The sequence below is a fragment of the Panthera onca genome, chromosome X (assembly GCF_046562875.1).
Source record: "Panthera onca isolate mPanOnc1 chromosome X, mPanOnc1 haplotype 2, whole genome shotgun sequence".
NCBI lineage: Eukaryota > Metazoa > Chordata > Mammalia > Carnivora > Felidae > Panthera > Panthera onca.
The window spans coordinates 36,202,002-36,215,968 of record NC_138357.1 but is presented as its reverse complement, the minus strand read 5'-3'; the positions used below and the strand labels follow the sequence as shown (position 1 = coordinate 36,215,968).

Sequence of the window (13,967 nt, the reverse complement as noted above, 5' to 3'; positions counted from 1 at the left end):
TCTGAGTACAGTTTACATTATTGGTGGTACATGACAATGCAGGGGTCCCCAAGCCCCTCCCCTTCTTCAGGGGATCTGGGATGGAAACTGTGTAGAGGTCAGGAGATTCTCAGTGTGTTGAGGAATGAGTTGGGGAGAGGACTCCCCAGTAACTGAGGGCCTCTGTTCTTCTTGTCACTGGGGCTGGTGGTCCAGTGGTCTCTCACTCCTTGGAGGCCTTTTGTACCATAAGGTCTACCACCTGGTTGCTTTAGCAAAATTCATCGTCATACTTGACAAAGTGGTCATTGAGAGCAATGCCAGTCCCCGCATTGAAGGTGGAAGAATGGGTGTCACTGTTGATGTCACAGGAGATACCTGGTCCTCAGTGTAGCACAAGATGCCCTTGAGGGAATCCTCTGATGCCTGCTTCACCACCTTCTTGATGTCATCATATTTGTAGCTTTCTCCAGGTGTCAGTTTGGATCCATGACTGACAGGTTGGGGGTGGGGACACGGAAGGCCACGTCAGTGAGCTTCCTGTGCAGCTCAGGGATGACCTTTCCTGCAGCCTTGGCAGTTCCAGTAAAAGCAGGGATGATGTTCTGGGAAGCCCCTCAGACATCATGCCACAACTTCTCAGAGGGGCCGTCCAAGGTTTTCTGGGTGGGAGTGATGGCGTGGACTGTGGTCATGGGTCCCTCCACAGTGCCAAAGTTGTCACAGATGACCTTGGCCAGAGGACAATGCCAAAGTCGTCACAGATGACCTTGGCCAGAAAGACCAAGCAGTTGGTGGTTCAGGAGGCATTGCTGACGATATTGGGGGAGTTGGCATACTTCTCATGGTTCATGTTCCTCACAAACATGGGAGCATCAGCACATGGGGCAGAGATGATGACCCTCTTGGCCCCACCCTTCAGGTGAGCCCCAGCCTTCTCCATGGTGGTGAAGACCCCAGTGGATTCCACAACATACTCAGCACCAGCATCACCCCACTTGGTGTTGGCAGGATCTCCTAGAAGTTGGAGATGGGCTTTCCGATGATGACAAGTTTCCCATTATCAGCCTTGATTGTGCTGTGGAATTTGCCATGGGTAGAATCATACTAGAATATGTAGACCATGTAGTTGAGGTCAAGGAAAGCGTCATTGATGGTGACAATAACCACCTTGCCGAAGTTAAAAGCAGCTGTGGTGACCAGGCACCCAATAGGGCCAAATTGGCTTTCTCCAACCCTCACCGTTATGTTCAGCAACATGGTTAGCACTGCACCCAAAGATGTGGCTATCTGTCAAATGAGGAGGTGCAGAGCACCTGGAGTATTTCTTTAATATGTGTTCTTATACCAATGCTACCCTGTGTTGATTGCAATGATCCTGTACTCTGTTTTAAGACATCAGAAGGCAAGAACTTTAGTTTCTCCTTTACAAGATTGACTTGCCTACTTATAAATCTCTACTTTTTCCTATAAATTCTACTGTAATTTTACTGTTGTTAAAACACAACTGCAATTTTTTTGGGGGTTTGAACTCTATAGATTAATGAGAACTGATTTTTTAATTGAGGTATAATTGACATAAAACACTATATTAGTTTTAGGTGTACAATGTAATGATTTGAAACTTGTATACACTGTAAAATAATCACCACAATCAGTCTAGTTACCATCCATCACCATAAAATTATAAAATGTTTTTCTTATAATGAGAACTTTTAAAATTTACTCCCATTGGCAACTTTCGAACATACACTATAGTATTATTAACCATAGTCACCATGCTGTATGTTACATCCCATGACTTATTTTTATGTGGAAGATTGTACCTCTTGACCTACTTCATTCATTTTACCCAACTCCTAACCCCCTGCCCTGTGACAGCCACCATTTTGTTTTCTATGTCTATGAGCTTTGCTTTTGTTTTGTTTGTTCATTCATTTTGCTTGTGAGATTTCACGTGTAAGTGAGATCATGTGGTATTTGTCTTTCTCTGATTTATTTCACTTAATACACTCAAGGCCCATCCATGTTGCTACAAATGGCAAGATTTCATTCTTTATTTGTGGCTCAGTAGTAGTCCATTATGTATGTGTACATCTTCTTCATCCATTCATCCATCAATGAACACTTAGGTTGTTTTCATATCTTGGCTATTATAAATAATGATTCAATGAACATAGGGGGTGCATACATCTTTTTGCCTTAGCATTTTTGTTTTCTTCAGGTGACTACCCAGAAATGGAATTGCTGGATCATATGGTGGTTCTGTTTTATTTTTTTTGAGGAACTTCCCTACTGTTTTCCAGAGTGGCTGTACCAATTTACATTCTTACCAACAGGACACAAAGTTTCCCTTTCCTCCACATCCTTAACAACACTAACTTTTCTTGTATTTTTGGTAATAGCCATTCTGACAGGTGTGAGGTGCTATCTCATTTTGGTTTTGATTTGCATTTCTCTGATGATTAGTGTGGTGTTGAGCATCTTTCAAGTGCCTGTTGGCCATTTGTATGTCTTCTTTGGAAAAATGTCTATTCAGGCCCTCTACTCATTTTTATATCAGACTGATGGCTTCTTTACTATTAAGTTCTATGAGTTCTTTATATATTTTGGATATCAACCCTGCATCAGATAGATGGTTTGCAAATAATTCCTCCCATTTAGTATGTTGCCTTTTCATTTGGTTGATGGTTCCCTTTGCTGTGCAAAAACTTTAAATCTGTTATGTTTCTATATGCTAACAGCAAAGTATCAGAACAAGAAATTAAGAAAACAATCCCATTTACCATTGCACCAAAAAGAATAAGGTACCTAGGAATAAATGTAACCAAAGAGGTGAAAGACCTGTACACTGAAAACTGTAATACATTGATGAAAGAAAGTGAATAAGACACAAATAAATGGAAAGATATTCTGTGCTCATGGATTCAAAGAATTAATATTGTTAAAATATGCATATTACCCAAAGCAACAAATTCAATGCAATACCTATCAAAATCTCAACAGTATTTTTCACAGAAGTAGAACAAACAGTCCTAAAATTTGTATGGAAACACAAAAGACCCTAGGTAGCCAAAGCAATCTTGAAAATAAAGAACAAAGTGGTTAAGATAGTAAGTATTCTATAAGTATGCTATACTTATAGTATTCTATGCTTTAGATGTAAGAATAAGTCCATTCCATACTCCAGAGTGTGGGAAATTAAGATCTAGCTTTCCAGGGAATACTTATGTATATTTAGAATTCTTATCTAAGGATTTGTCCCATGTAGCCGGCTTATTTATTTATCCAATAACTTATTTATGTCAGTATAGGATCATGTATATTTATTTTATACTTTTGATTAAAATCTAATGTTGTTTTGCTGTTCCAAATAAATTTATATAATATATAAAACATAATACTGTATATAATGATCCCTAATTTATATTTTATATAATAAAACATAAATATTAAAATATTTTTGTACATAGTACTATACTGTTTTTTTTTAACTTGTTTTTTTAAAATTTTTTTCTAAAATTTACTTCCAAATTACTTAGCATACAGGGCAACAATGATTTCAGGAGTAGATTCCTTAGTGCCCCTGACCCATTTAGCCCATCCCCCCTCCCACAACCCCTCCCACAACCCTCAGTTTGTTCTCCATATTTATGAGTCTCTTCTGTTTTGTATACTGTTTATTTTATTCCAATTTTGGCCATTTGGAGTTCCTTGAGATTGATTCCTGTGTTCCTTTGACATGCTTCCATCCTTGTGTTTCTTGAGCACAATCTTGTTTTCTGGCACGATAAGATGCTACAAGCCCATTTTCACTTTCACTTACTGCAGACGTAAAATCAGCCATTTCTCCAATGAGCTCTAGTTTCTTTCATTGGAAAGTGGTATTTAGAAAGCAAGATCTAGGCCAAGGGTATGCTTTGCTACTGGGTTGTCATTGTGTCTACGTCTTGTCAAAGGACCCAATTAGGAAATGTCCGTATTTATACTGACCCATGCTTATGTTTTTTAAAAAAAATAAGCTTAGTGCCCTGTTCCCCTGTTTTCTTATTTAACCCTTCACTCTCTGGTTTGGTAGTTTGCATTTTTGGTTTGTTGGTTTTGGTTTTGTGTGTGTGTGTGTGTGGTTTTTTTTCTCCAGTGTTCTTTAAAACCCACCCATGCTATACAACTATAAGCATTTTCTATTTTCCTTTTTCCTCTCTCTTTTATTTTTTAGATGCATAATTTTAATTGTTTTGTAATACATAACATTTATAAATTAATTTTTTACCTTCATCTTCACTCAGGTTTAGTTTTATATGTACATTTTAAAATATTCAACATTAGTCCTTTTGCTGAAGTTATCTCTGTCATCACTTGTATAAAAATTCATCCTCTAGTAGATTCCTCAAGAAAGGCTAATGGGCGCAGAATTCCTTAAATTCTTTTTAAAAATGTTTCCATTTTTATTGTGGTATACTTGGCAAATAAACATTGTAAATATTTAACGTATATAATATCATGGTTTGGTATATGTATTCATTGTAAAATGATTACCACGGTCAAGCAAATTAACACATCTGTTGCCTTTCATAATTACCTTTTATTTTTGATGTGGTGAGAAAACTTAAAATCTAGTGTCTTAGTAAAGTTCAAGTGTACAATTCAGTATTATTAACCATAGTCACCATGATCTACATTAGGTCTTTAGAACTTATTCATCTTATGACTGAAAGTTTGTGTCCTTTGACCAACCCCTCCCCATTTTCCCTGACCCCTAGCCCCTGGCAACCATGGTTTTATGTTTATTCTTTTATGTTGAAATTTTATTTTAGTAACATTGATATTTAAAGAAAACCTTGGCTGGATATACAATCCTTGATTCACACTTTCTTTGTTAAATAGCTTAATACTTTAAATAAACCTTATATCTTATGGGTGTTTTAAATTTATAGCAAAATTAGGGAAATAGTATGGAGTGCCTATAAATCCCATACCCAGTTTCCTGGTGTTATATCTTTCTGTACCATGGTATATTTGTCATTGTCAATAAGCCAATATTATTACATTATTATTAAAAGAAATCAATACTTTATTTATATTCCCTTAATTTTTATTTAACATTCTTTCTATATTCCCAGATCACATCCAGAATATCATAATATATTTAGTTTTCATGGCTCTTAGGTCTGATCTTAACCTCAGCCACCTAGCTGAATTAGCTTTTGTCATGGTTCTCCACTGGAAAGTTACTCCTTTTTTTTCTTTTTTAGAAAGAAGTAATTATGTGCAGTCCACTCTCAGGAGGGGGGAGTAAAGTCATTCTCTGCCCCTCCTTCACAAAAGTCCTGTGGTTCAGCTATTCAACCCTCCCCACGGTAAACACATGGCAACCACTGATCCACTTGCTATCTCTAGAATTTTGCTTTTATTCAGCATGCCATATAAATGGAATCATACAGTATGTAGCCTTTTAAAGAGTGGCTTCTTTTACTTAATAATGTGTACTTAAGGTTTATCCATGTTTTTGTATAGCTTCATGGCTCATTTCTTTTTATTGCTGAATAGTATTCTATTATAAAGATCGAGCACAATTTGTTTCTCCATTCATGTATTGAAGGACTGCTTGATTCCTTATAAGCTTTAGAGATTTTAAGTAAAGCTGCTATAAACATGTGCGTGTAGGTTTTTGTATGGACATAAGTTTTCAAATCAGTTGAAACCTAGGATCGTGATTGCTAGATTGTATGACAAGACTATGTTTACCTTAGTAAGAAATGGCTAAATCACCTTCCGAAGTGGCCATATCATTCCATTTTTCATTCCAAGCAGCAAAGCATGAGATTTCCTGTTGCTCATGTTTGTTTTGGTTTTTTTTGTATTCTTAAGTGCTTGTTTTAATATATTTAATTCTTTTTGTAGTGTAGAGTTACAGTTCTATTCTGCTTCAAGGGTGTTTTTCAGGGTTAATATACTCAGTTGAGTGAAATTTCATTCCTAATTTTGTAAATATTTCTGCATGGATATTTACTTTCCTCTTGCCCGCTTTTATGGCATTGGGGTGATTTATAAGATTCCTAGTTTAACATTGCCCTTTATTGTCAGTCTAGCAAAGTCTAGGTTCTGTAGTAGTGTTTTATTTCTCCATTATTTCTCTATTTTATTTTATTTACTTTGATGGCGAGAGAGGGGTTTTGAATGTTGTGAATCTTTGGTTTTAAGTTTACCTTGTATTTTTCAGGACTTTAAATTTTCATTTTTTCTTTCTTCATTCCCATCGTCATGTAGTTGCCACGGACTGATTTTTCCTTCCTTGTAGCCTTTATTCTCCCCCCAGGAGCTAAGGGATTGTAAAATTGTCCTTTTAAATATTACGTAGTTCTATAAATTGCTCTGGCCCTTTAAATAAAATTTATGTTGAAATTTCCTACCTGTACTCCGTACTCTGACTTCCCTGAACTCTTTATCACTGTGTTCAGACTTAGAGCTGGTTTAATCTGGCGACAGGTTGTCGCGTCACGACAATCTGTCGCCGTCGTGAGGCGGCCAGTGCACCTAAAGGTGCACACACACAGCTTTCCCCAGTCTGCATTGCTCATCACAAAGCCCTGTGGCAGGGAAGAGTCATGGAGGCGTGAGTGTAAGTAACTGTGTGCTCAGTATTGTTGATTTCACTTTGCTTCCCTCGGTCATTTTGTAATTTCAGCATTCCGTCTTGAAGTGATGCTGAGGTGTGATTTTGGTGTCAAATCTTCATGGTTCTGAACTCACTTCACATACGTAGAGTAGGAAATTTTGGGAGTTGATAACGACACATTCTTTTCAGCTCTCTGGAAGTTCCGGCTCTTTCTACCCGTCTCTCTGTCTGTCTCTGTTATTAATGCCCATTGCAGAGTATTGCACTTTTCAGAGATAATTTTAAGATAAAGAATGCAGTTTAGAAGTTGTGAGCAGGAAGCTTGGAGTCAGGTTTGAATTATAGTTTTGGCTTTCCTATTTATCTTGGGCAAGTTATTTAAATGAATCTGTTTTGTAATGTTATTGTGAGGAATAATAAGAAAAATATAGGAAATGCCAAGTGTAAAGTATGCCACCTGTAGGAGTTTAGTGAATATCAAATCTTAGTGGCAACACATCAGTGTGACAGTTATACTTGGGTTGCATTTCTTCTAGTGTTGGATTATCTCTACATGAAGAACTCACAAGATGCATTTAGTAAGTCCATTCATTCCTAAAATATTGTATTAGAGTCCAAAATGCATGTTGCATTGTAGATAGAAAACATTATAGATTTGTGAACCATAGGAAACTTTGTATTTAAATTTAATTTCATAGACTAAACTACAAAATGATAGTAATAATCAGCCATTACCATGAGAAGTAAAATCTGTTAAAACCAAATTTCTTAGGAGGGAGTAAGACGGCGACAGAGTAGGAGAACCCTAGGCTCACCTCATCCCACGAGTACAACTACATAACTACCAAATCATCCGAAATACCCAGAAATTGACCTAAATACTGACAACAGACTCCATAGCTAAATAGCCAAAGCGACCTTGAAAAAGAAAAGCAAATCTGCAAGCATCAGAATTCCAGACTTTATATTACAAAGCTGTCGTCATCACAACAGTATGCTAAAAATGGCGTAAAAATAGACACATAGATCAGTAGATAAAATATAAAATGCAGAAATGAACCCACAGCTATATGGTTAATTAATCTTTGGCAGAGAATGAAAGAAAATCCAGTGGGAAAACACCACTTTCTTATACCATACACAAAAATAAATTAAAATTGGATGAAAGACCTAAATGTGAGACAGGAAACCATCAAAATCGTAGAAGAGACCACAAGCAGTAACTTCTCTCTAGATATTTCTCCTGAGGCGAAAGATAGCAAAAGCAAAAATGAACTATTGGGACTTCATCAAAATGAAAAAGCTTGTTCACAGCTAAGGAAACAATCAACAAACTAAAAGGCAGCATACAGAATGGGAGAAGATATTTATAAATGATAGATTTGGTAAAGGTTTAGTATCCAAAATATTATAAAGAACTTATAACACTCAACACCCATAATGGAATACTCCAATCAATAAATGGACAGAAGGCATTAATAGACATTTTTCCAAGGAAGACATACAGACGGCCAGTAGACACATGAAAAGATGCTCGACATCACCATCACTCATCATCAGGGAAATGCAAATCAAAACTACAATGGGGGCGCCTGGGTGGCGCAGTCGGGTAGGCGTCCGACTTCATCCAGGTCACGATCTCACGGTCCGTGAGTTCGAGCCCCGCGTCAGGCTCTGGGCTGATGGCTCAGAGCCTGGAGCCTGCTTCCGATTCTGTGTCTCCCTCTCTCTCTGCCCCTCCCCCGTTCATGCTCTGTCTCTCTCTGTCCCAAAAATAAATAAACGTTGAAAAAAAAAAAAAAAAAAAACTACAATGAAATATCACCTCACACCTGTCAGAATGGCTAAAATCAACAACAGATAAAACAACAGGTGTCGGTGAGGATGTGGAGAATGGGGAGCCTCCTTGCACTGTTGGTGGGAATGCCAACTGGTGCAGCCACTGTGGAAAACAGGATGGAGGTTCCTCAAAAAGTTAAAAATAGAACTACCCCATGATCCAGCAATTGCACTACCAAGTATTTGCCCAGAAAATAGAAAGATACTTCAAAGGGATACATGCACCCTGATGTTTATAACAACATTATGTATAATAGCCAAAGTATTATTCATTGATTGATGAATGGATTAAGAAAAGGAGGTACACACACACACACACACACACACACACACACACTGGAATATTACTCAGGCATAAAAAAATGAAATCTTGCCATTGGAAATCTTGCAATGGCATGAATGGAACTGGAAAGCATTATGCTAAGTGAAATAAGTCAGAGAAAATCAAATACCGTATGAGACAAGGGGGAAAAAAGAGAGGGAAACCAAGAAGTAAACTCTTAAATATAGTGAACAAACTGATGGTTACCAGAGGGGAGGTGGTTGGGGAGATGGGTTAAATAGGTGATGGGGATTAAGGAGGGGTCTTGTGATGAGCACTGGGTGATGTATGGGAGTATTGAATCACTATATTGTACACCTGAAGCTAATATTACACTGTATGTTAACTAACTGGAATTTAAGTGAAAACCTGAAAAATATAAAGTGATCTAGCAAACAAACAAGCAAGAAACCAGTTTCTTCCAGTAGATGCTTAACTGGAAAAATAGAATAGATTATTGATATAAAACATTTATTATTTGTTTTCATTCTATGTCTTTGGAATCAATATTTACATGAAAAATTGACCAAGAGAAAATTTCAGAGCCTCTTCCTATTTGACTAATGTTCTGGGACTGAAATTTCCTGTTCATGGATAAATTTGTTCTGACTTTTTATTTATCCTAGTTCATTTGAAATTAGCATCATTTTGCTTTACTGATTTTATTTAAATTCTTATTCATGCAGTAAGGAAATAAGTAAGTAATGTTCTAGTTCCACAATTTTGTTATTTGGTTCACTAATAATTCAACAACTAAAATATTTTTTTTCTAAGGGCACTTACGTGGCTCAGTCAGTTAAGCATCTAACTCTTGGTTTTGGCTCAGGTCATGATCTCACAGTTTGTGTGTTTGAGCCCCACATTGGTCTCCTTGCTGACAGTGTGGAGCCTCTTTGGGATTCTCTCCCCACCCCCACTCTGTCCCTCCCCCACCCTCTCAAAATAAATAAACATTAGAAAAATAAAACAGGCACTACTAAATATTTGTGACTCTAAGCTAAGGCTTTATTGCCTACCCCATGAAGGTATAACAAAGTACTTGGATGTGATGTGTTCTATGAACACAGCACAAAGAAGATAATTCCGTAGGATATTGCTAAGTAACTTACTAAGTCATGGTACTGAAGGGCAACATGGCAAAATTGTGAACATTGTAACCCTGTTCTCATATTAATAGCCTCCATTTGTTTTTTGTTTGTTTGTTTGCTTATTTCATTTTAAATCCTGTCGTCAGTGACCTCATGATACCTGCTCTGCGCCAAAGTTTCTTCAGTAAACCAAACTTCCATTGGGAATTCCATAGAAGAGCCTGAATAATGTACCTTTTTAATGAGTGCATATTTAACAATTAGAGTACAACCCTATTGACATAAAGAAGTTGCAATTAATTACCTCTCAAGTTGTAGCTTCTTCTGCCGGTTTATGTCCCTGCACTTTTCAAAGTTGCATTGTATTTCAATTAACTGGATCTGTTTGAAATGAAAGATCTGGTCTGATTTGCTGCTAAGAAAGCTAGGTTTTCCCTGTTGCCCGTAAACTATGCCAAATGAGATGGAAAAAAAATGAAAAGCAGGTGGTGGGGGGCGCTGCCATCTGTCAGGTTTAAAAGTCAAACACTTAGTTTTAGAACTTTAGTAAAGACTAGCAAGAACATTTAAACATGTTTATTTTTTTCAAAAGATACATTAGTAAGAATTCTGTTTTATTTTGTTCCCCAAAGAAAATGTTTTATATATGTATATGTGTATGTATATATGTATGTGTATATATATAATACAGCAGAAAGTCATATTCATTAGCCTGAATATATCGTGAGTGAATTACCTTATCCAAAGCAAAAATAAAGCTCTTTCGGCAATTTATAACATGCGAAATTTTGTTGGCACTCTAATAAGAATGATACCGATTTCGATTTGGCAGGTGACTTAAGATCCTACTAGCACCATTAAGGTTGTGACTTTTATCAGTATCTTGCCCTATTGTGAGATAAAAAAAAAAATAATCTGCATTTTTTTTTGTGGGCTGAACTTGTACTTTAAGGAAAAGTTGAATGTATATTACTGAATGCCAACCTTTGTGGTTAAATAGATGCTATGTGTAAAAATAGAAGCTAGCTAGCACTGGTTGCAATTTTAATTTTTTTTTTTGTTTTTCTTTTACAATTTCCTGAACAGTGATGAAATTTTGGGAAAATTACCAAAGGTACAAGCCAATTCTCCTTAGAATATCTCTCAACTCCTTCACAGACTAACCCAGTTAATGGAGTACTCCAAATCCTGATTCAAATGTTCACTAATAATTGATGTGACTACAACCAAAATATATTTCCAAGCTAATAAGGAGTAAAGTACATCTTCTAACTTGATTTTTCCCTACATAAAGATTTGAGCATATGAAGTAGCAGGTGGTTCAATGCCTAATAACTGTTTTGGGGCCAGGAGATCTTAATTTGGAGTTCATGGATCCTGGGTTTCTGCTAATTAAATTCAACTGGTATGTGAATTTGGAAAGGGAAAATTACATCTCTTTTTCCCCCACCTCCAAAAAATTAGCATTTCCTTTGATTTTGAAAGTAGGCAACAGAGCACTAGAATAAAGAGACCATACCTATGACTTTGTCAGCAATAGACAACGCAGATAATTCCATGCGCATAAAAAAGTTGTAATTATAGTGAAATAAAATTTGAGCTCATCTTATGTCAAATTTATGATCCTTGTAGACCTGATGATCATCTTGTACCAAATTTGTTATAAGGGAGAAAATATATTACTGTATTGTATAAATTTGAAAATATTTTGACAACTATTTCAATATAACTTTTTTTCATTTGTGAATATATTAAAAGTACCTACTTCAACTGGTTATTCTAAGGATAAGTGGGATAATATATATGAAGTGCTTAGAACAGGGTCTGAGACACAGTATATGCTGTCATTACCTGTTTTTAGAGATTTCATAATTCTACTGGAAATACAGAGCATGCTTCCGTGAAACTTACATATATGAGACAGGAGGTAATGTGTACCAAAATAAATAGAAATGAAAAGTATTTTAGGAATTCAAATAAAGGGAGAAATTAGAGTTGTCTAGGATTCTTCTAAGATGGTCATGGAGGAAAGAGATTGAGTTTAGCTGGGTTTGCCTTCCAACTCATAAAGGTTGATTATAGTGTATGTGAGCATTGCTGAGTGTAAGCAGGGGCTCTGGAGTGGATTTTAGGACCGCTCTGGGGGACGCTTGCGATGGCACAAAAAGATGAATTACTTCATCGACAGTCTTAAAGTTTACCTACGTGATTCCTGCTGGTGCTGTTATGGAAAGTGGATACAGTTCCACAGGCAAACAAGAAAAGCGATGTGGCAGGGTGTGGAAAGCATGGGCTCCTGAAGCAGGTTCGGCTTTCCATCCTGCCTCTGCAGCTTTTGGAAAATTTCTTAAATTCTCTGCGGTTTTTTTTTCGCATGAGATTCTGTTTGCTTACTCATGAAGCAAATGCTTATCGCTTGTTTATTTTGTGCCAGGTCCTATGCTAGATTCTGAGGATAAGGCAAATAAGATACATAACTCCTTGTGGAATTTAAAGTCTCTAAAATGAGAAAATTATACCTACCTCATAGGGTTCTGTTGAAGATTAGGGATGTTATGAATTCGTGTTCTAATACTGTAAAATGTAAAGAAAACAATATATTTAAACCGTGTGTTACCATCCCTGACCTATAGCAGGTCCCCAGTACGTGCCCGCTGGTTCTGGAACAAACTCTGAAAGGTATTCAGGTGAGTCTAACACAGTCAGATTTGACGACCGCTAATCTAGAGCAGCAGTTCTCAAACGAGATTGCATGTTGGAATCACCTGGGGAGGTTACAAATTACTGATCATGGGTCCCACACCCAGAAATTCTGATTTACTTTGTCTCGGGTGTAGCTTGGGCGTTGGGATCTTTAAAAGTTCCTCAGGTAATTAGAATCTGCAGCCAAGGTGGGGAACAACCAAGGAAAATACCAAGCGTCCGAATATGCCAAATTTAAAGCTTTTGACTTTTTATTTTCACTCTCCGTCCTAAATTTTTGGTGATAGCACTCACTAGGGATTTCGCCAAATGCAATTTTACAATGGCCAGACTCCTTCTGTGACATAAAATTGGAGAAAAGTAAGCAACGTGAAGATGTTCGTTTATCACATATTTTATAGTGCTACAATGGAGGAATGTGTGAAGCCAGGCTATTTATTGGGTTTTACAGCCAGACATTAAGGAAGTGTGTGCGTGTGTGTGTTTGCATACTTCTCGTAACTACCCTCTGGTACAATATTATGCCATTTAGATATGCGTAAAGAGAGGTTTACGATAAGTAACTTGACTGTCGTAATAAAGCTAGTATGTTTCAGTACCTTGGTTTAAAACCAATTCTGCCAGACTCCAAAACATACACGTTTAACTAGTTAGTCCTGTCTCATAAAGAGGTGACTCTTGGCTTGTATTTTAGAACTCTTTCCTTGCTTTGGCCAGAAAATATTCCCTCGGGCTCTTGGTTGTCATTTGGCTTTTGACTTGTTGCTTTTCTAGAGTCCCAATGTCTGTGTACTGTTTATGTATGCTATCATTGTGGCTCTCAACCTAGTTCTGACCTGCAACTTTATCCGACAGTTAGTATCTCCTTTAATACTTACACGGTGGTAAACACAGTGATTGTGTATTACAGATGAGAAAACTGAGGCTCACCAGTTAGGTAATTTGCCAGAGGGAACAACTAGTTAGTACTGAAGCCAGTACGAGAATTCAGGAATACCAAAGTGCATTCTTTCAACGACCACAATGGAACCCTCCCACTAGTCCACTCTGCTCTCCTTTCCCTATCATTCCCCATCTCCCTCCATGGCATCCAACAGCTATCTGCAACATAACTACACATTCAAGGGGGGAAACCTCTCCATCAAGACCTCAGCAGCCGCTTAGGAGAAACTAAAGCCCGTCGATTTAAGATCACATGCAAATTAAAGTTAACTTGATAGGGAAGCATTGAACCCGATGTTCTCAGAAAAGACATCTGCTCAGAAGAAAGGAAATAGTAGGCATAGTGGCAATAGTGATATTGTCAAATAGTGATATCACTCATTTTGTGCCTCAAGTAATCAAGAAAAAGGTGTAATACAATTTGTTAAACGAGTTGAATTCTAGGAAGATTCATTCCAGAGATGACTAAATAAGG

At 37.1% G+C, this 13,967-nt stretch overlaps 1 pseudogene; it reads right to left on the bottom strand.

Annotated features, from left to right (window-relative positions):
- Positions 1–202: 202 nt before the first annotated feature.
- LOC145713727 (glyceraldehyde-3-phosphate dehydrogenase-like) lies at positions 203–11,406 on the bottom strand (annotated as a pseudogene).
- Between the last annotated feature and the right edge of the window lie 2,561 nt (positions 11,407–13,967).